The 21,152-nt window shown below is 39.2% G+C and overlaps 1 protein-coding gene across 2 annotated transcripts in view; it reads right to left on the reverse strand.

The window, feature by feature from the left end:
• The window catches only part of lingo3a (leucine rich repeat and Ig domain containing 3a), a 32,446-nt gene extending 17,471 nt beyond the window's left edge, over positions 1–14,975 (reverse strand). Inside the window, exon 1 of one of the 2 annotated variants that reach the window (XM_067514316.1) lies at positions 14,485–14,975. The gene's annotated coding sequence lies outside the window, so the exon portion shown is untranslated. The other variant, XM_067514317.1, reaches the window with a different exon arrangement.
• Between the last annotated feature and the right edge of the window lie 6,177 nt (positions 14,976–21,152).

Raw genomic sequence — 21,152 nt, forward strand, 5'->3', positions numbered from 1 at the left:
AGTGATCGCATTCATGTAGCTTTACTCAGGAGCTGCAATTTTGTGTGATTACATCTAGTGCATTGAGCATCCATCCTTTCTCAGATGTTTTACATGATGGGGGGGGGCTACAGTTTTAGGCAACAATCTAATACTGCCCTCAAGGTCCCTTGAGAAAGAAGTCTGACTAGTGGTGTGAGCCAGCGAGGGAGCAAACGAAGCGGTGTGCAAATTGAAAGTAATCCTAAGGCCTGCCCAGTGGTACAGCTGGATTCACATCTATTCATAATTCATCACTCGCCAGCAGTGAGGTGGAGAAAGTTCTGTCCAAGTAATAAACCAGGCACTAATGAAATCAGCCAGATAGGTCTGTGTGCTGATGGATATCCCAGGTGAGAACGACACTTGTTACAAACACGGAGACAGATGGAACAGATAGCTGGGAGTCTGCGTATTTAACATTATATTAAATCCTAGAGCTGTCCATCCACAGGGTTCAAGAGATTAGCTGACTGAGCGACTGTCAGCCTAAGTCAGCCTAAGATGAACTGTCAAAAGCCTAATTAGACAGCTTCAAAGCACCGATAGCTGAGACTAACCAGCGTCTCGGTCAGCTTTTCTCTGTGTGACCACGGAGGAGTGAGACTGTTCAGTTATCTAGTGAGTGCATTCACCAAACCAAATGGAAGAGAGGTGGTGCAGGGCAAGTAGCATAGAGCTGAAACAACTGCCTGATGTAGTCTAAAAGCATGCTGAGAGCCGAGAGAGTGAACCAAAACAGTACAGTTGTGGGCTAGAAAATTAAATTGAGCTAAAAGTGACAACTTTCATAGTAATAAATTCATATCTACAACAGAAAATTTATTTATATCAGTCGAACCTAAAAAACATTGATTTCGCAAAAGTGTAGTTTCATCAAAAAAAAAATCCCCTCAAATGAATAGTGGTGAAGCATGAACATAACTGGAGCTTCACTACATTCAAGGTGAGTCTGCAGGTGTTTTACCTGAATCGTCCTCAAGCTGACACATGCACAGCTTGTCATATGACAGCAGTGCAGAGGTGACTTTGGTTGTAGTCCGTAACAAACTGGCCACCTAAAGTTATATTAAGACACCAGACTGACCTCAAAGTGAGAAGGAAATAAGAAAGAGGAGGATGTTAAAGAGATGGAGCAAAAGAAGAATGAGGCAACGTAAGATGTACTGTAGCATGACAGTACAAATACTAGTTGTCTTATTCTTTTAAATGACAAATCTGAGAGGTTCGTCTCAGTGTATGAAGGCAGAGCCAGCAGCTTGTTATTGTAACTTAGCATGAAAGCTTTCCAAGGCTTTACCAAAAGACTCCCTGCACTTCATTGGCAACCACCTGCCAATGAAAGCTTCACATGGTGGATGCTTTCTTCAAGATTTTATAAAACTTGTAACGTGATATTAATTTCACGCTAGCTCTGCCGCTTGGCCACCTGCATCCAGCCAGTAAAATGAATAGGAAAAGGCTTCATTTTGGTTCGGCCTCTAAAAGACTGTGTCCCTCAAATGATGCATGCAGGCCCTGAAATGAGACACTGCTAACATGGCTCTGCCCAAAGGTATCAACAATCTTTTAAACCAGTCTGTATGGCAAATTAATGAGACGCCAGTGCCAGCTTTTATTGGCTATACACACCTCTAAAATCCATTAACATATTAAATTTGTTTATTTAACAGACAAAAAATACACAAAGATATGTTTGGCCTGACTTCTTGTTAGTTTCCTGGCTTTGTGCTAAGTTAAGCTTCCAGTGTACAGTATTTATCCTACAAACATGAGAGCACTATCAATCTTTCTGTTTTGCCAAATGTTAATTAAAAGAGATGGTAAAATATTAATTTGCAGCATTAAATCAAAAAAGTGCTTAAAATGATGGCATCTCTCATGAGAATAAAAAAGCGACAAGAGACTAAAAAAGTGAATACATGAGGATTCATACAGTATGTTGATTACTACCAGAGTACTTGTCATCTTCTTTGTAGATGCTAATTACATTCTGTGTCTGACAATATTCGGACTCAAATAGAATATTATGAAAAAAAGCATTAGAGGCCTTCAAAAACTGAAATTTGAAGCTGGCTCTTTCATTGCCTCTCTGTTGTAACGTAATGCTGGCTGGCATTTCTGACCTCTCTGATTTCCATCTGCCTTCACTGACTCCGAACTAAACTGTACCGGCTCATCATTTTCCCTGAACAGGAAAGAATTGTTGTGCGGTTACAGTATTGTGAGCTATTTCACTTCATGTCCATGTTTTGCTCGTTGTCCTGCATATGAGGTGGTCTAAAATGGCAGTCTAAGCTGCTCAAAACTAATAGCTGCTTCAAAATAGATTTTCACAATCTCAGTTTCAGTTTTCAGCCAATTTGCATGTTTCCTTATTATGTTTTCTACTTATTATAGCTTTATCATTTCCTCTTTTGCCCTGGTTTCACGGTAGATTTTGGAAACTCATCTGAAAAGTGTAATTTGAAAGGCAAAAAATCTTTGAATATTATTTGTTTCTCTCAATATTCCATTAAGTTTGAGAAACAAGGTGTAGGTGGAAATCTGTGATGTAAACACACTTGAAATAACTAAACTTATTCCAGGTCAGTTCTAAGCTTCAAAGACAGACTATACACATAATTTCCGCCTACAATAAGTGTCTAATAATACAATCTCTTTTTTCTGCTTCTCTTGAAATTCTGTCATTAATATAAATCAAAGCTGTGAAAACATCATGTAGCCTGCAAACCCATTAATCTGAAATCTGACATCAAATCCTTGTGATTCAGCAATGCAAAAACAGAAATAGCAGTATCCACAAGTGTATGTGTGGTGCACATGCTGCCAGCATAGTGGCTGTTTGGGGATTACAGCAGAAGACTGATGAAATATACTGGGCAATGCAGCTCTTTCTATGTTATGGTCTCTTGTCCATATTAAGGCTGTGTCTGTTTGTATGTCCTACTTCACTGTCCCAACCTCTAATCCTGTGCCGTTGGGAGCTGCCACACTGCCCGGTCCACTTCCCATCTCTCCTCTGCTCAGCTTTAATCTCACTGCAGTCAAGACACCAAAAGCTCTGACAGCCAAAAACAGCGTAGGCTGTAACAAATTGTGAAATGAAAAATCTCTTTCTATTGCATATTACGTACAGCCTTCACAGCAATAAACAGAGTAGTAAATAACCTAACTTTGATGTATATAATCTCGCTAACATACCGTGTGTGTCTGCATTTTCTTCTGTGCATTTTTCAGACACACTGAGCCTAATAATGGGAGAATATGCGAGGTCTGGGATTTTGTCATAATTATCCAAGAGTGTTAATTATAAGAAGAATTCTGAGGCAATTATAGGATCGCAAGCAACAACTTTGGCACTGAACCTCGTCTCATGGCACAGAGAAACAGAAAAAGTCTCACTGCACATCACAGCAGCTAATTGTGGTGGTAATCATTCATTTGCTAACCCACAAATGTATTCCTTCTCTCATTTTTTGTGCTGGTAAAAATTGAGGAGATGTTTGTCTGGAAAGCTAGGCCTGTTTATAGCTATGAGCTGAAGGAGTTGTAGCAGGAGAGCCTCTATCTGGTAAATTAGCTAGTGCAACATCGAAGTGTTTGAAGACAGGAAGAGGTGGCAGAAAAGATGAGCATGCCTAAAAGTGCTTACTGTGAGTGAAATAGGAAAAAAAATCAGGACACAAGAAGGCAAACCATTGTCCAAAATAAGATTAGACATAAAAGAGAGAAGAGACTTTTCACTAAACAACAGATGGAAACAGACAGCAGAGATGTGATATTGTTTAGGGAAGGAGATAAGGAATTATAAATCCTAACAGAACCATGAAAGTAAGGAAACTGAGCCACGTCAGAGAAACAGAGCGTGTGTGTCATCGGGTTGGGTGGTTGACAGTCGCACTCCATTATCTCCGCTGTAAATAAGTCCACAGAGATTCCACCACTCAGTGTGCTGCTGCTGTTGCTGCTGCAGCCCATGCTACTACTCTGACTAATAGCAGCACCTAATAGGGGACATGCAGGCTGACAGTAAAATAGCAAATATGCACAAATCAATTCTGCTAAATTCAAAAAATTACACACATACACTCAGCTGAAGTTCTACCCGGGATTTAGCAGTTGTCAGATTATGTGATGAAGACTTTGTGAGAGAAAACAGAAGAAAGGTGAAGGAAGGAGGAGCAAAAACAGATTGAAGATAAAGAGAGTGAGGAGAGAGTGACTCAGCTGCTCTCCCTAAGGGCCTCTAGGAGAAGGGGAGGAAAAAAGGGATGAAGAGGTATCAAAGAGGAGGAGTTCTCATGCTCCCTCTGCTCCTAACCATGTCACCTCAAATATTTAATCTCTACAAAAAAAAGCAGGACAGGGGCCTCAAATGACTCTTTAGGGACAAATTTAACCCAAAGCAAACAACAAATGTCCATGACGCCAGTGCAAGGAATGAGCAATCGGTGTCCTTAAAGGGGATCACCCCGCCATGTTTCTAACCACGTTTGAGGCAAATTACAACATCTTGGCATTTTATCTGGCATGTGAAAGGGCCCTTTCAAAGTCTCTAGATACAGCTATGGGCATAGCTATGGTTACAGCTATGGGCACCAAGTAATTGGGCCCTGACTGCACATTAAACAACAATCTTTTCTGACATCACCCAAGAACTCAGCACTGGATATACTGGGATGAAACAGCATGCTGGATAGAGTTAGAAACACTCACTGCACCACACCAACAAGAAAAGCCTTGTCCGTGCAAAGAGATACAACCACAGCTACATCCTGATGAACAAATTATTCACAGACTCTTTTGAAACTGTTTACTCTGAAATGCTCGATCTCCCTTTCCTATGCCGAGAGAGTCGAGAGATCCATCGAAAGCAGTTCCGATGAGATGTTTTAATGTGAAACACAAGTAGGAGGCAAGGGGAGAATAAAAATAAAATTCTTTGTGTACACTGTAGGGAAAGGAAACCAGGCAGGGTTGTTTTTAAAGAGATGAGGTGGGTTCTGACAGTATGCTTTAATTCAGATTGACTATCACTGAGCAGGGCCTATGCTTGACTTTGTGATCAATGATTTTCTGAGAAAAAATAAATAAAAACGATGAACAATTCATTTTTGTTGAAATGACAGGTTAGGGATACAAGTAAACCATCACCCCCATGTATTAATGTCTCCCTAGATCTCTCTGATTCCACAGATAAATTCAAATTCCCTTGATGTCCAGAAGCAGCTTGTCCTCTTCACCTCCAAGTGTGGCAAACAGCATGGATGAGAAAAGCACCTGTCAAAGTCAGGGAATGTGTCAGGAGGACAATAAATAGATACAGACGTACTTATGCACATATGTATGGGCACAGTGGCATGGAGAGATATTCATAGACACACAGATCTACACTGACAAACATAACCCTTTAGTTCTCAGAAACAGCACGTAGCCCGCCTGCGCATATAAAAATGGACCGAGCACACAGAGTGTTCCAGCTATTTTATGAACTACACAGAAGAGAAACTTGCCACAGCTGTGAGTCAGTTCAAAGCACAGATCCTCAGCAAACTACTTCTGATCAAACAGTCCTGACAAGCAAGCCAAAACCGTATGTTCCCTAAAGATGGAGGGGGGGAGGAGGAGGAAGAGAGGATGAGAGGAAGAAGGTGAAGAGCTGAGGTCTGTTAAGCACAATCCCATCACACCCATCTGTCACAGTTACACATGGATACATACAGCTGCAGATTTATTAGGTCAAATGATAAAGAAACAAATCAAGACAGAGATTTTCTTCCTGAATTTGACATCCTTTTCAAATGACAGTAAATGTATCGCCACTGCGAGCACCAGCGGTTCATATTCACACACTACATGCTTAAACAGATGTACAAGGCACAACAAACATGTCTAATGATTTTCAAGCCCTGTAATAATCAGGTACATGCAGTTGTTTGTGACTTGTCGTTATATCATTTATAAACTATATTCAGCCTCTTTTCATAAAGCATCACCTGTTCTTGTTATTTCTAATTTTATTTACTATCCATAGCTGCCACAAAGAATATTTTTACAAACTGTGAAATATCCAGTCGTAACACTTATGTTGCTCAAAGGTTGGTTGAATATACAAACGGCTCAAATGAACACCTCCATAATAAAGTACTGCAAAAATGTTTGGCAACTGGCAGATGCTCTTAACACATTAAAGATACAACCTCAAAAACATAATAAATGAATAAACTGATTACAACAGGACATGTCCGACCTTGCTGTGACCTCTACATCATTAAGAAGGAAAGTAATTTGGAATAACATGTAATCCCTTTAGCGATCAAATTCCTAAATGATGACTCAAAGAAATTTAGCTTTGCAAGTGGTAGTTAGGTAGCTGCAGTTTCCTGGCACATCAGCTACTGTTGCAAAGAATGCAGATTTGTTACAGAAAATTATTCTTGTTTAGATGCTGCAGTGATGTTCAGATATGAGTAAAATAATACATGTTTAAATGGTCATACAGTATTAAACAGTGATACTAAAGTATGTATGTAATACATAAAGTATCTCAAATGTAATTTCTAAGTCTCATAAGGGAAAAAACAACCAGCTACAACTACTGAAATATTCTTTTTATTCTTCGGGCTGTTAAAACACTATGTCTGCATAGAATTCAAATTTCCTCTGCTCAAAGGCTGAAGGGATGGTTGCTTAAAGGAAATTTGACACTTTGGAAAATAGGCCTATTCAATTTTTTGGCAACAGTCAAATCAACAAGTTTTGGAAGGATCTTATGTATAGTGAATAGGCAGCAGCCAATGCCTGTAAATTAAGGATATATACTGAGTTTTGAGTTTACAGAGTCTAATCCACTGCTTGTTTTTACCTAAATTTGATTAAATATATAAAACAACTCACATTTTATATGAGCTACTCAATCCAAATACTGGAGCTCCTGATTTAAAACTATTAGAATAAAAATAAACGGGAAGGTTCTGCCTCCTGAAACTCAAATGAGATGATCTGCTACAGGAAAGATCCACTACACTGTTAGAGTTGCTAAAACTACCAAAACATTCAGGCCTCACATATATAAATTAAGAAAAGCAGTGCTGCAACACTAACAGGTAGACCAACACAAGAGAACAGTGTAAAGGAAGGACTGCATTTTTATCAGTTTCATTTTACCTTTGACCAGAACCAGGTTACCTGTTTTCCCAATGTCCTGTCTACTGTATGTGCTCAGCCATGTGCATTTATGTGCTGTATGTGCTACTGGTTGTAGTTTCAGTCTTCAGTTTTTCCCCCAAATACTCCTCCAGAAGCAAAAAAAGCTTTTATTTTTAAAATATTCTTTGACACACACATGTAGACGGTTCGAACACCAGCTTATGCTCTCTCTTGCTCATGCCTCTCGTCTTCTTTAAAGCAAAGCATTCAAACACTACTGGGCCCCTCTGACACAGATGCAAGTTTGCAAAATAAGAACCAAGGAAGCAACACATAAAAGAACAAGCATTGAAGGCAAATGGAGCGGAGACAGAGCGAAGAGCCTCACTGAGCAGTCCAGTCTCATCTCTCTGCTCTACTGATCTCCACTTCAGGAAAATGATTTGATCAACTGATTATCTGACTTATGTTCAACAGCATAGATAAAGGTTGGCTTTACGTTTGACAGCATGATCCACAGAGCAGAAAGGAAAGAAGTGTTGCAGTGTAGGGACTGAAAGAAGCATGAATCTTTAATCTTCATTTACATTTCATTTAGTTCGCTGGGATACTTAAAATAGGTTCAGTGGGTTCAAAGGCCATTTTTTAATGAGGATAAGTGGAGGAGAGAGTGAGAAGCAGAGAATACTTGGGAGAGCTCCCTGAACACAAAAACAGACATAAATCTTGCAGACAGCCGTATTTACTTTTGGCACAATTTCCTTGATTTAATCTTGATCTAAATGCAACATCCTCACCCAATAAGCGTTTGGCTGGACGCTTGAGAGCTCAGCTGGGTTGAACACACTGTTAACTGTTGGGGATGAAAGGAGCCATTTGAAGAATGATTAATTAATCCACTGGTTAATGCTTTTACACAGTGTTAAGTGTGTCGGTCCACAGCGCGTAAAGTTGTCGTTAAAGTTAGAGTAATTATTTGGTTAAGGGCTGGTGGGACATTATTAAAAAAAAATTGCTGGTTTTGATCATGAAGTGCTTGAAAATCAATTAGGAGAGGGCGGTGACACAATGAGTGTGTGCACGTGTTTGAAGGTGCTGCTCGAGGCATTTGAATTTAATTAGGTTTTACAATCTAATCACATCACATTTATTTTCTAAATGCCACAAAGTCAAAGGACTGAGGCAAAGAAAGATATGAAATTGTTAAAGTGTGTGTCACACTCTCACAACTAAAACAGGACGCATGTCATGTGTTGATCTACACTTGCTCGCAATTACATAATTGAAGGGAGTGGATTAAAGAGCTGTCTCGTGTGCAGGGCCCATGGAGAGATGGTATGAAAGATGTGTGTAACTTGAGTAAACACACAGGGCACAGCTGGTTTGACACAGCAGTTCAAAATACAATAAGCCATGTCTGCCTAGCTCAGCTGCTACTAATGCTTTTAATAACAAAGCTGCGAGGACTGATACCCTTTCAAGCAAAAATAATCATATCTCTGTAATCACTTGGTTTGCACAAAGGAGACTGGGGATTTAGCGATAGAAATGTCCTTTGAATTTGGACTTCGGTGCACAAGTGATATTTCAATTAAAGAAGCACTTAGAGGAGCACTTTGGAAAATTGTTCATTTTAAAATGTGAGCTGTATTTCTGACAAAATGTAAATGCAGTTAATGGTGTGAGTATTAAAAACATTAAATTAAAACAGATAAAAGGCTAGCAAATAAAAAAAACCTGTTCTCCACAAGCTCTCCTAACGGGTTAATAGCTTGGTGTCTCTCAGAGTCTGGGTATTTCTTCATCTGAAAGAGCAAAACATTTCTCAAAACAGTCTGAAGTCTGGAAACTTTAAGATTATATTGTGAGGATAAAGAACCTGCTGCCCTTCACTGCACAATGGTTTTAGACTATTTAAAGTAGTAAGGAAAGGTAAGGTTATATCTAATCAAATCATATTATAAGGATTTGCTGATTGAGAGCTATGATGCTTTGACCGAGGACAGCTTTGTTATGGCAAGTGCTGTATGCGGTGTGTTTTCAGGATAATACTGGACACAGCTAGGATCACTAAGGCTAATAGTCTCCATGTAAAAGATTTACAGCAGTATACTGAATGGCCTTTGCCCTGGTTATCTGCCTTGAACTGCAGCTCACAGTACATTGGGAGATCACTGCAAGTGAAGCAACTGTGTGAAGACTGTCTGTATCTTAGGCTAAAGGAGGCTGTTTAGTCATTTGAGTCTGTTGAGATGTGAACACAGCTTTTGAAACCAGAGTGTTTTTGACAAACGTGCCATGACAGGATTTAGTGTATGTTTTAACACTTAACATTAACTTCCATCCATTGTTGTTTTTATAAATTAAATATTTTCTTTATAAATTACGAATGAATATATATTAAAAATAATTCATTTGTACAGTTGCTAAAACAAAGCCATAATCTGTTTTCTGAATTTGTGATTAATCTGTGATTACAATGGTACAATATACTGTGGTAAATTTTGTTTAATATTTCAATAGGAATGTTTCCACATTTTTATTTAGAACTGCTGGAGAATTATTATTTTTTTACTTGTCAGAGTAATTGAAGTTAATACTTCCTGTTGTTGGGCAGTTCTGAGTGTACCAATGTACCATATCAGCAACAGCCATATACTTTATAGTATTTTTAGCTTGTCATATCAATCATACTTTGACTAATTGCTTCAGCACTAATAATGCTATAACATTATTTGTCCATTATCAGTAGTTTTGATGGTAAGAATAGCACCTTGCTGTTGAGAATAGAGGCAGAAGCGTTGAACTCAATTTTCTTCCCTTATCTCAGTTATGATGCTGTCGATCCATACAAATACCAGTTTTTATGGCTGGAGAGTCACAGCACCTCAAGCTGCCAGCAGCAATAGAAATACATAAAGTGAAATGAGCCAGAGAGACAGACAAGTATATAAACTCTCCAAATACCCTGTGTTTCATCCCACAAACCAACTTAGTGTCGGACACACTTGGTGTCAAATATGAGCTGATTTCCAGCAAAGATTTTAATGACAGAGCTTACACTGCTTACCACACTGTTGGTATTCATATTTCTGTGGATGAATTTGGGTTGCTGTGAATGACCTAAACTTTAGAAGAAAAAAACATTACCTGAGCAAAAACAATGGGCCAACAAAATTACTTCATGCAAGAAGCATTAGCTTAGCACTGTTACCTATTCTCAAGAAATTTCTTGGCCTCCCTTCTAGTACTTATGTAATGCCACGACCATCTCATCACACATTCTCTCATCCAGAGACCTAAGAAAACATAAAATATGCAGCATCCGAAGAGCAAAAACACTTTTTCTCGCCCCATCACATCCTCGCTCCATCTCATCTTTGCCATGACTTTAGTCCTCATGAGTCAGTCGGGTAACATCACAAAGGAACCATCATCAGCTTAAATGAACCGGATTTGTTTAGAAATGGCAAAACATTAAATGAAGAGTTATCTGTACTATATAAAGCAACTAAACATGAATTAATTAATGTAGTTTTGAATTAAACATAAATATATTTTCTAAGGGTGTCGTGTTATAAATTGCATCATCTTCAAACAGCAAAAACATCCACTGAAGAGAAAAACAGTCCTCGACATCATAACATCTTTATTACTGTGCCGTATTGAGCTGGCTTGATGTAGTGCTTTGGCTTTGATCCTGTTTCAAAAGATGTAACAAAATTTCACTACTTACTAGTGGCTCCATTAGAGTCCCTGTAATAAATGCCACTACAGTGATGAACTGCACTAGGTGGGGCTTCATTACTGCTCAGCCTTATTAATTAATCAAGAAAGGTTCTGTCTATTACTTAGTGGTCACAGCATAATTTTGAATAAAACTCTAATAATAGCCCCAAGATGTTTTCTAAATTAGTGACTCTCAGCCAGTGGATACTTATACCTTAGCTACGGCTCCAGCTCAGTGAGGATTATAGAAGGATTTGATTAAACACAGATTATAATGTAGTTATAGATATTTACAGTATATAAAAGACTATACAAGTATTATTTTATTGATCAACTACCTAACCAAAGTCATGTATGAGTTATTAATGTAGCTTTTGAAAGTGACAGAAAACAACACATAGCTAAGCTAATAGATAATTAGATGATTAAGGTAACTAATGCTAAAACTAATATATTAAGGGATTTCTTAAAATTTAACATATAACACTGTGTAAAAGCATTAAGAACTTATAACTGTTGGTTTTCAGTTGCAATGTACAACATTTTTCACATATTTTAATGGAAATATGCTCAAACACTTATGTAGAGATGCGCATTAACTAGACCAGTGGTTCTCAATCCTGGTTCTGAAGTATCTCTGCTCTGTTGGTTTTTTAACTAACCCTGCATGCACTGCTGATCAATTCGCTTTGTCTTTCCCCAGTTCACTTTCATCTATTGTGGTACTGTATCTTGAGGACCAGAACCGAGAACAACTGACATAGACTCAATGAAAAGCACAGGCAGTGGTGCAGAAACAGACATGGACTGGCCATCTGGCGTAACGTGCAATTTCTCGGTGGGCCCATCCAGGTCCAGCGTGCCTGTTTTTTTGTTTTCCTTTTTTGAATTTTTATTTTTTGGGACGTAGCATATAGACCATGGAGAGCTGGAGCCTGCAGTGGTTTGGCCTAGTGGTTTGTCTCTCATTTGATATCAGCACTTTGTGTTACCCCTTGCCCAACTTGAGTTGACATACAATGTATTATATTCCATTACACTTAAATGGCATTTAAATGAATGCAACTGTAATCCTAATTCTTAAATAATAAAAATGCACATCCAGCTAGTACCAATGTTTCATTATCAAGAAGTGTCTGTAATACAAACCCAATTCCAAAAAAGTTGGGATAATGTGTAAAACCTAAATAAAAAGAGAATGTAATGATTTAAGCTCAGGAACAAACCATTGCGTTATTTCGTTTTCACTTCTAAAAGCATTCTGAGTCGGGCTCATCTTTCTAACCAGTCAGAGAAAAGCATAGGTTTTTGCTTGATTGGTAAGAGATGCAAACAATCTAAACAGTAACAATTAATTGGATTTAATAGCACTGTTAGAGACACTTTACTGTATATTAATATTTACATAGTACTAACTTTAAAATCCATTCAAATAAACAAACTGCAATATGGTGGTGTGGGTGAAGAAGTATATGAGGATGGGAATTACTGTTCTAGGGACACTATCATCCCTCCAAACACAAATGAAGTAGCAATGATTGGAAATAAATGTGGACTTGTTAGGTCCAGATGCCGCATAAGCTCTACGGTTACGTCCCCATCTAAACACCTTCAGTAGAACGGCATTATAGTGTATGAGTGGGAGGACAGCCAGCACACGCAGGCCCATGATCGTTCCAGCTGGACATCTTAACCGTGACAGCTGACATGTCAGCAAGCCTGCAGGTATCTGACAGCCACTCACACAGAAGCACTCTCTCCTTTCCCTCCTTCTTTACCCCACACCACCCTCTCTGTAAGAGCAGAACTGTCCTCATCTCAAAGACAGCAAATGCATCTTTGCTTTACTGCCTTCATAAATACTCCAGAGTTGAAAACAATGAGACCGGGCACAGGCAGTGTTAAGCGAAAGATATGCCACTTTTGAGCATGGTTGACAGATTTATGTGCAACAGAAAGGAGCAAAATGAGAAGGTAAGTGTAGGCACAGTAATGGACAAGACTAACGGGCCTGACTCAACGATGCACTCTGAGGGCCACATAAACTTGTTACCAGACATTTCATTACTGGCATATAAATCTGTCAAACAGGAAGACTAAATGGCACCTTAGGCACCATTAAATATAATTGCATCTGCTTGATTTTCTCCTCTGGATTTTTTTAGATGGTAACGACTACAGTGGTTCTCAACAAGCAGTAAGAAGATTTGAAATTACACAGTTATGCATATAAAGACAAAATGGTAAGAGGACTGCACTTATTTAGTGCCATTTTACATCAGTGAACAGAGCTCTTTACAGTGTCATTATCACTCACCATTATCTTAAACACCAATCTGAGATTTATCAACTAACTCTGCAGTTAACAAAAAAACCTAGAGCCACATCTGGCAAAAAACATAGGTCTAAATCCAGTCCCCATGAGATTCATATGTGGCTTACCTGAATTTTATGTACCTCTTCCATTTCACTGCAGGACATTTTCACAGGATAAAAGTTGTCTAATTGGATGGTCAACAAACCCACTAAAGCTGCAGGCACAGCACACAACACAGTGATGTTGATGCCAAAACGTGGGGGTTAATTACAACATGCAAAATGTAGTCATTTATCACTACTTCAGGAAAGTGCTGCCAATGAAAAATTACAAGATGCTATTTAGTAAGAATGTGGATTTAAGCACAGCTGCATGACTGCTGGTGACAGACCCTGTGAATCTGTGAAAAAGGTACAAACATTTATTTAAGTGGTTCCTGGAAGCTCTGGCTTGAATCCTGCCAGGGACCTTTGTTTTATGTCATTTCCCATTTGCCTCCATCCCCCATTTACCTGGCACAAAAAAACCTGAAAAAATTATTTTTTGTGGGTGTGTATGCATGGGCAACCAGACAGCTGTCAACTGAGCAACAAATTCAAGCAAAACCAGATTCAAAGCTTCCATAGAAAAACAGCTGATTTCCAGTACTGCACTAAGAGCTGAAAAGACCCACAATAAAAGCAGGAGGAGAGCTTGGAGAGGGCTGAGCAAACCCAGTCAGAGGCTTAGATGTGTCACGCCGACGACAGGCACAGAGCCTCTCACACTGAGAAGACTGCAGGGATCGATCAAAGGCTGCCTTCCCCTTTCTACCCTATGTTTAGATCATTAAAACCTAATTGAGAACTGGTAACCAAAGACACACACACACACACATACTCACAAACCCAGGAGTAGCTGTGCTTCCATGGATACGCGAGCACACCATTACAAGGATCACAATAGAAAACCACAGCCAGCGTGAGATAATGAGACCCCCTGTCCATCTGAGTTAGAAAGCGAAGCACTCAGCTGGGACTGCACCATACCTGTGGAATTCCAGTGCCACAGTGATCACAGGTGATTCTCACACTCAGCAGTTCATCTGTTTAGATGATAGCTAACCACAGCGAACTAGATGAGAGGGACACAGGCACCAAAGGAGAGGGACAAACACAAAGAACCCCATGTGCACCTCAGATGTCTCTTTTTGGCAACGATGTCAGGCAGCAGATCAAGTGGACCACCGGATGAGTGGGTTTGGGAAGTGATATGGGAAGTTCGCTCACCCAGGACTAGAACTTGCACGGCGCTCCTTCCACATCTGTTAGCCTGGAGGTGCTCTGATCACTGCTGGCTGGCTGCACTGGTTGGAACTGTGAAGGAAAATGTTGCTCCTATAGTCTCTTCAGACTCTAAGCTTCCTCCTCCTTTTCCTCCTCCTCCTCTTCTTCCTCCGCCTCCAGCAGCAGCAGCAGCAGCAGCAGCAGCAGCAACAGCACTTGGACTGGTCTGCATTCACTCACCTTTCCTCCCCTCTGATTCTTCTTTTCCCAGCACTGCTGCTGAAATATCCACCGCCTCCCAAATAAAGTCCGCAGCTCTGCCCCCTCTTCTCCTTTGTGCTACAAACGCATCAAGAGCTTCTATCCTAGTGGGCTCCCAGCTTCGTGTCTCAGAGAAGCATTGAGGGCTGCCAGTGGCAGCGGCAGGCACCACGGACTGACGGTGCTCTCGTAATTACTTTGCATGTGTATGAGTGTCCTGGCATTTGTTCGTGTGTGTGTGTGTGTGTGTGTGTGGGGGGGGGGGGGGGGGGGGCATAGTTTGTGTAACAGCATGTGTGTATGTGTGTTTCATAGAGGACTCGGCTGCTGTAGCCTCCCCCAACCTCTCTATCTCTCTATCTCTCTCTCCTACTCTGTGGCTGTTTTGTGCTACATTCATGTCCTGTGGGAAAAATGGAAGAAAAGCTCCTTGCTTAAAGATTAATTCAGCACACTTCAGTTTTCAGGTGGTGGGTTTTCTCATAATTTGCTGCAGGGACAGCAAAGATTGTATGGAAATCTATGTATGCCAAAATATGTGGAAAATTTTCATTACATTCTCACTAACTTCTGTCAATTTTTTTCACATCCATCCCCACACATTACTATCTTTTAGAAATTCAGATCCTAACCACATTGTCAACGGCTACAAAGTTGCTATATTGTTGTTTTATTTAAAGCAACATAACGCGATTTTACTGCTACAAATACATTTGAACAAAAGCAGTGAAAGTGATAAAAATTATGTTGTTAGCTGTAAACAAAAACAATGAGCTGAAAGACACAATTAAGCTCTACACAGCCAATGGAAAGAGTAAAATCTGGTGATAATGGGGCTGTCACTACATTCACATACACAGAAATGTGATCAATTGTCATGATAAAATATCAATTAGTGCAGATTTACTTTTTCATTTTACTGTATTTTACTATAATAGTTTTTATTTTTACAAATAATTCCTTAATATTGATTCACACTAAACATGTTAAGTTTAACATGTTGAAAAAATATTGAAATGTTTCTCCAAAATTTCTGGGTTTGTGTTGTCCTGCAAGCTAAGAATTCCCATTGCACATTTGTTTCTGCATTCCTGAAAATCATCAGAGCAAAGTCAACTTTCCACTTTATTTATCTGATAAATATTTACAATCTATAGGGAATAATTGAGGGTTCAGTGGCTTCAGGACATAAATGAAAAGCTGGACATCAAACCACCACCCCTACAGCCAACCACTGCCCCACTGTTCCACTCTACCAACCGCCAACTGAACTGCAGCTTTTTATAGAGCACAGTGAGACTGTAGAGTGATGGCGTTTAAGGTGTAAAAGAAAAAGCTACTGCTCTTAAAATCTCAATAGGGCTGTTCTCAAAAACTGATATTTGTTTTGTAACACGACTGTATTATAGCTGTTCTAGACAATGTTGTGTAAGTATTAATACGATAAACTATATCCCCAAACAACAAAGAGGGATTTCATCTTTGAAATGTCATTACAGAATGCTGCATGTAAACATGACTAGATATTCAAATGGACGATTTCATGTATTTGTTTTTAACCTCCACGTCTTTTTTTTAAAGAATATTCTTTAAGAATGCTGGTTTGACATGAATGTCGATCCCTTTTTAACCAATATATTACTCAAAGAAATGTTAGTCAATATAAAGAGCATTGGTGTATATTGTCTGATCTAAAGATGTAGAAATGAACTGGATAGTGCAGTATTTCAAGCAGACTGGTCACTTTTCCCTCTCCATTCACTCCCAACTCAAGTGTTAGGAGTCCCATTTTACTTTTTAACAGGTTAAGATGACAACTTGCACTCTTCCTTCAGGCATCCTCACGTTTTACATTTCACTGCCGCTTTTTAATGGAGCATAAATCAGAGCCCGAGGCTGTGCAGGAGTGTCATATCCAGGTGAAAATGGAGGCTGTGAGATGTTTCATCCTTTTTGCAGTCTGTGTTGCTGCCCTCAAAGGACACAATAGAGCTTTCCTGCGCTGCAGTCTCTGTGCATGTGTTGGCTCTGAATGCTACAGTTTTCCCTTCCATACTGTAGAGTGAAGCATTTAAGTGGGGGAAATATACACGTACATGTTTGTTCAAAAATCTGAATATTGCTATTGGTTGTTGCTTAGTTTTGTTGCTGTACTGCAAATGCCTATAGTACTGTGACCTTCATGAATGTCATTTCCCCACCAAGCGTATCCTGGGAAGCTTTATGGTAACAGCTTCAGTGTTAGGTGTTAGGTGGAGGATATTATGTCACTTGGCTGAGGGCTCTGCAGCAGCTTTACAATAATACCACAACACAATAATAATCACCATGCCTTCCTGTATGCTTCATACCTGAGTGCAGCAGTAAAATAAAGTCTGCTCTGGGTTTCATGGGCTTTACTGGCTGAATATTTTAAGGGTTTCTGCAGAGCACAAGTATTGAGGGGGTGGTACCTGCCTACTGTGCAGGTTGAAAAGGCTTTTTCGCAACTCTAGGATTCCATAATCATTTGTCAAGTTGAAAGTACTGCTTACTCTCGCTTTCACTGTGCAGGTGTGAGAGGCTGAGTTACACAAACTCGTAGTCATGGCCCTGGGATTCAAATGTGCAACAAAGGCAGAGGCATAAGCAATTCAGTATGCAAGTGCAGGTTTGGAGTAATGATACTCACTTGGAAAGTTTTACTTCACTTAATTTCACAGCATTTCATAAGGAAATATAGTGAAATATAGCACTAAGAAAGTAATCCAGCACAAGTAATCACATGCTCACTTCAGTAACCAGCCTTGTTGGAAAGGTTACATTTATAATGTAACAGGTTACAGATTACATCCACAATTCAATAAGTTATTTAGCTCTCCTGAGTACTTCATCAAGGTAACTATTGATTACTTTATTAACAATTGTTTTAAACAGGTAAATAAAGCTGATAAAATGAAGTCATTTTACTTTTAGAACTAGTTTCACTCCTGCACAGCAGTTTAATATAGTAGCCTATAAACCAAAACTCCTGCTGTGTTAACTGATCTTTTTACTGCTCGATCAAACATGCAACTGAGTGAAACGCAGAGGAACTCAGGTTTGAACAATGTGTGTCATAGTCTACATTGGATGCACATTTTTTTTCTTCGTAAAAAGGAAGACATAACCGTGCAAGCATGTTGTGTGAGTAACAGATGCAGAAATACATAAGTTTCAGGACATGGTTATTTTTTTAGACCACAGTTTTTACTGTAGGTTAAGTATTTCCCTAATGTAATCTTGCAGTGTTTGCAACACGAGTATCAACGTTTTAGGACATGATTAAATTAATCAAAGGCAGCTACTGATATACAGTAAGTTAACCATATGAAGTTAATCACAAAGATCAGTATAATGAGCAACAATCAGTTACTTCTTTAGGGTTTTTGTGGCACTCGAGAAAACTTGAAGTAGACAGTGGTCAGGAAGCATTAACTGTTGGTGCGTTACACCGCTGTAATAGATAAAACACTGCATGATCATGTAGAAACAGTGGACATAACAGTGAACCGAAAGACACAGCCTTGAAAATTACTATTAAGCTATTTTAACTCTTAGCTCATAATACACCCTGATATCCACAAAGATGTTATTTACTATCAAATTTTTTGCTCTAAGCTTAAACCAATCTACAACCACAGCTAACCTTGACTGAAGGCCATTAAGACTCACCAAACCCATCTGCTAGTTTTTCATCCCTAAATGTCTCTTACTTGTACAGACAAACAACAAGCTAATGGGCTTCGGCAACTTAAAGCAGTTTTTCTCATTAATGCACACCCACTCTGTAAAAACAAAGCACATAACAAAGAGCAAAGGTGCAGATATCTGTGAATGGAGGACAAAGGGAAACACAGCAGTGGGATGTGGCACACGCCTACTTTATATTTCCTGAGAAATTATTTTGCCAGAATTTCAAGAGTGAGTGGGTACATTTTACAGTTTTGAAAATAAAAGTAAAAAGCATGCGTATATAGTAGTTGTGATCACGCAGTTCATCTAAATCAGAAATTCATGAGCACAGCTTAGATACAGGATGTCTTTGAAGTTGAACCAACATGTTACGTTTCCTTCTCAAATTGTTTAATTTAAATAGTTTTTACAATAATCAAAACAACTGTATACCCAAATACACAGGACTGCAAAAGTGCAGATCTTCAGTTGCTGCTTGACAGGAAAGAGAAGCAGGAGAGTTCCTACTGCAGTTGTGAATCACTGATGAGAAAAGCAACAACACTAATTACGTTAGCTGCATGTGCGTGTGTGCGTGTTAGTAGGCAAGCACAGTGTTAGATTCTCACTGCAGCCGTGAAAATGACTGCGTGACTAATCGCTACTGCTCAGCTTGTCTCTCTGCTTCGGACTCCCTGCGAGTGAGGCGAGCTCAGAGGTGGCACATGTACTTCACTAACAGTGCAGACATATTCAGGAAGCCAGTACATTCATCACACCACAGGCATGAATGCACACAAACGCACACAAAAAGACACAAAACGCATCTGTCTGCTGTTTCAAGCTGATGATTTCCCTATGCGATGTTCACAGTGGGATTAGGAAGAAAGGTGCAAGGTCAGAAATTAAGTGCCAATGTAACACAGATAACATTAGAATACAAGTTAAAATCCAGAGATACATGAATGAAATATCTGTTTGAGCCAGAAACGCAATGCAATCAAACATCTCTCAATTTCTCCTCAATTGCTTTTTCTAGGTGATGTGCATAAAGATTTTTAAAACTGTCCTTCAAATTGTGTAGTGATGACTTGACGTGAAGATTTTAACGGTGCAGCCAAGCAGAGGCAGGATGAGTAATATGCTGGTGATTTGGTGTTTGCATGACCTATTACTGTGTGTATATCTGGGCTGGATGGTCCCACACCCTCAGGCTTGGACAAAAGTTTGTGACTCATCAGAACTCAGCCAAAACAGGAAGAAAAACAAAGTGATAACAAGAAGGCTTTGGACTGGATTAGTGGGTAAGATAAGATAAGATGAGATGAGATAAGAATGAAGTGATGAGGGCCTGAAGGGAGCACATAGATAACTATGTTGAGCAGAGAATATAAGGACTAGGAGAAGGTGACAAAGCTGAGACATTGTCCTATCCTTAGGGAGGGATGAATGAGTAAATAAAGAAAGGAGAGAGCAAAAGGGGAGCTGAAGCAGCAACCATGGGGAAGCAGCAAAGAGGAAGAGAGAAGACAGCTTGAAGGAACTCTAGAGACTAAAGACACACTCTCATACACAGTCTATTTGAATGTGGGCAGGAAACCATGTTTGTTAAAGCAAATATAGAGACAACTGGGAGGCTGTATGTATCTGTGTGTGTGTGTGTGTGTGTGTGTGTGTGTGTGTAGAGTTACACACTCGGGACTGCAGTGGCTTTGGGCCTCGAGCAGCTTCTGACTTCTTGCATTATGTCAGCCTTAGCAAATCATTGCAGAGGTATGTAGCCTAAGTGTCTCCACTGTGAATAACAACTGATTAAACAGAGCAGCTTAAAATGTGTTTCTTATACATATTTAACCCATTCTGTGGTTATTGACCACCACTGGTGATTTAAAGCAGCGTCTATATGAGTGAACCTCTAAGGGCACTAATGTATATCCATAGTCTGTGACTATAATGTGTTAAAAATAGATATAAAAAATAGAAGGAAAAAGAGCATAATTCCCTAAAAGTAGGTTTTGCTAATGTTTACCCGGAAGTAAAAAAAAAAAGTTTCTATATGTTTGTAAAGCTTAGAAAGGTGGAAAGAGATACTGGTCACTGTAATAATTACCCTGTCTATCAACAATTACCTACTAACATAATTAAAGAAAAATAGAGAAAAGAAAGCCTATTTTCTGGCAGTCACATTTAGGTTTATAGGATAAAGGTTTTTTTGGTCTTAATAAAATCTGCAATGACAGTTTTGTTGTTTTTTGCTGTTATTTTTGTAGACAAAATGTTACTTTTAAACACATCCAGTATTATTCTTATCCAGTTTTCATTTGGAGTTGTGTGTCTGCTAAATGTGAGTTTGATTTTTGGTCTCTGCCCCATCCCGAGGAAAATATCGGGCTCTTCAGCTGATGAATAATCATCAGCTTGTAACTCTGTCTGCTGTCCGAGGCTGAGCAGGTGCTCACAATAGGTTTTTCCGAGCTTTTTCACACACTCCTGCATTTGAAATATAGGTCAGGCTGAACGGTGAACTAAAACTAACTATAAAGCTCTAAAAAGCTGGATGTTGCACTTTCAGATGATAATTCTCTGAAGATTTATCGTAACATTATAGTAAATTACTATAAGATTGTTATTAGGTCCAGTAAATTATTAATAGAGATATTAACTGTAGTTGCATTTACTATGTAGTTTAAACATTAATTAGATTAAAAAAAAGATTA

This window comes from Channa argus, chromosome 8 (genome assembly GCF_033026475.1).
Source record: "Channa argus isolate prfri chromosome 8, Channa argus male v1.0, whole genome shotgun sequence".
In the NCBI taxonomy this organism is placed as follows: Eukaryota; Metazoa; Chordata; class Actinopteri; order Anabantiformes; family Channidae; genus Channa; species Channa argus.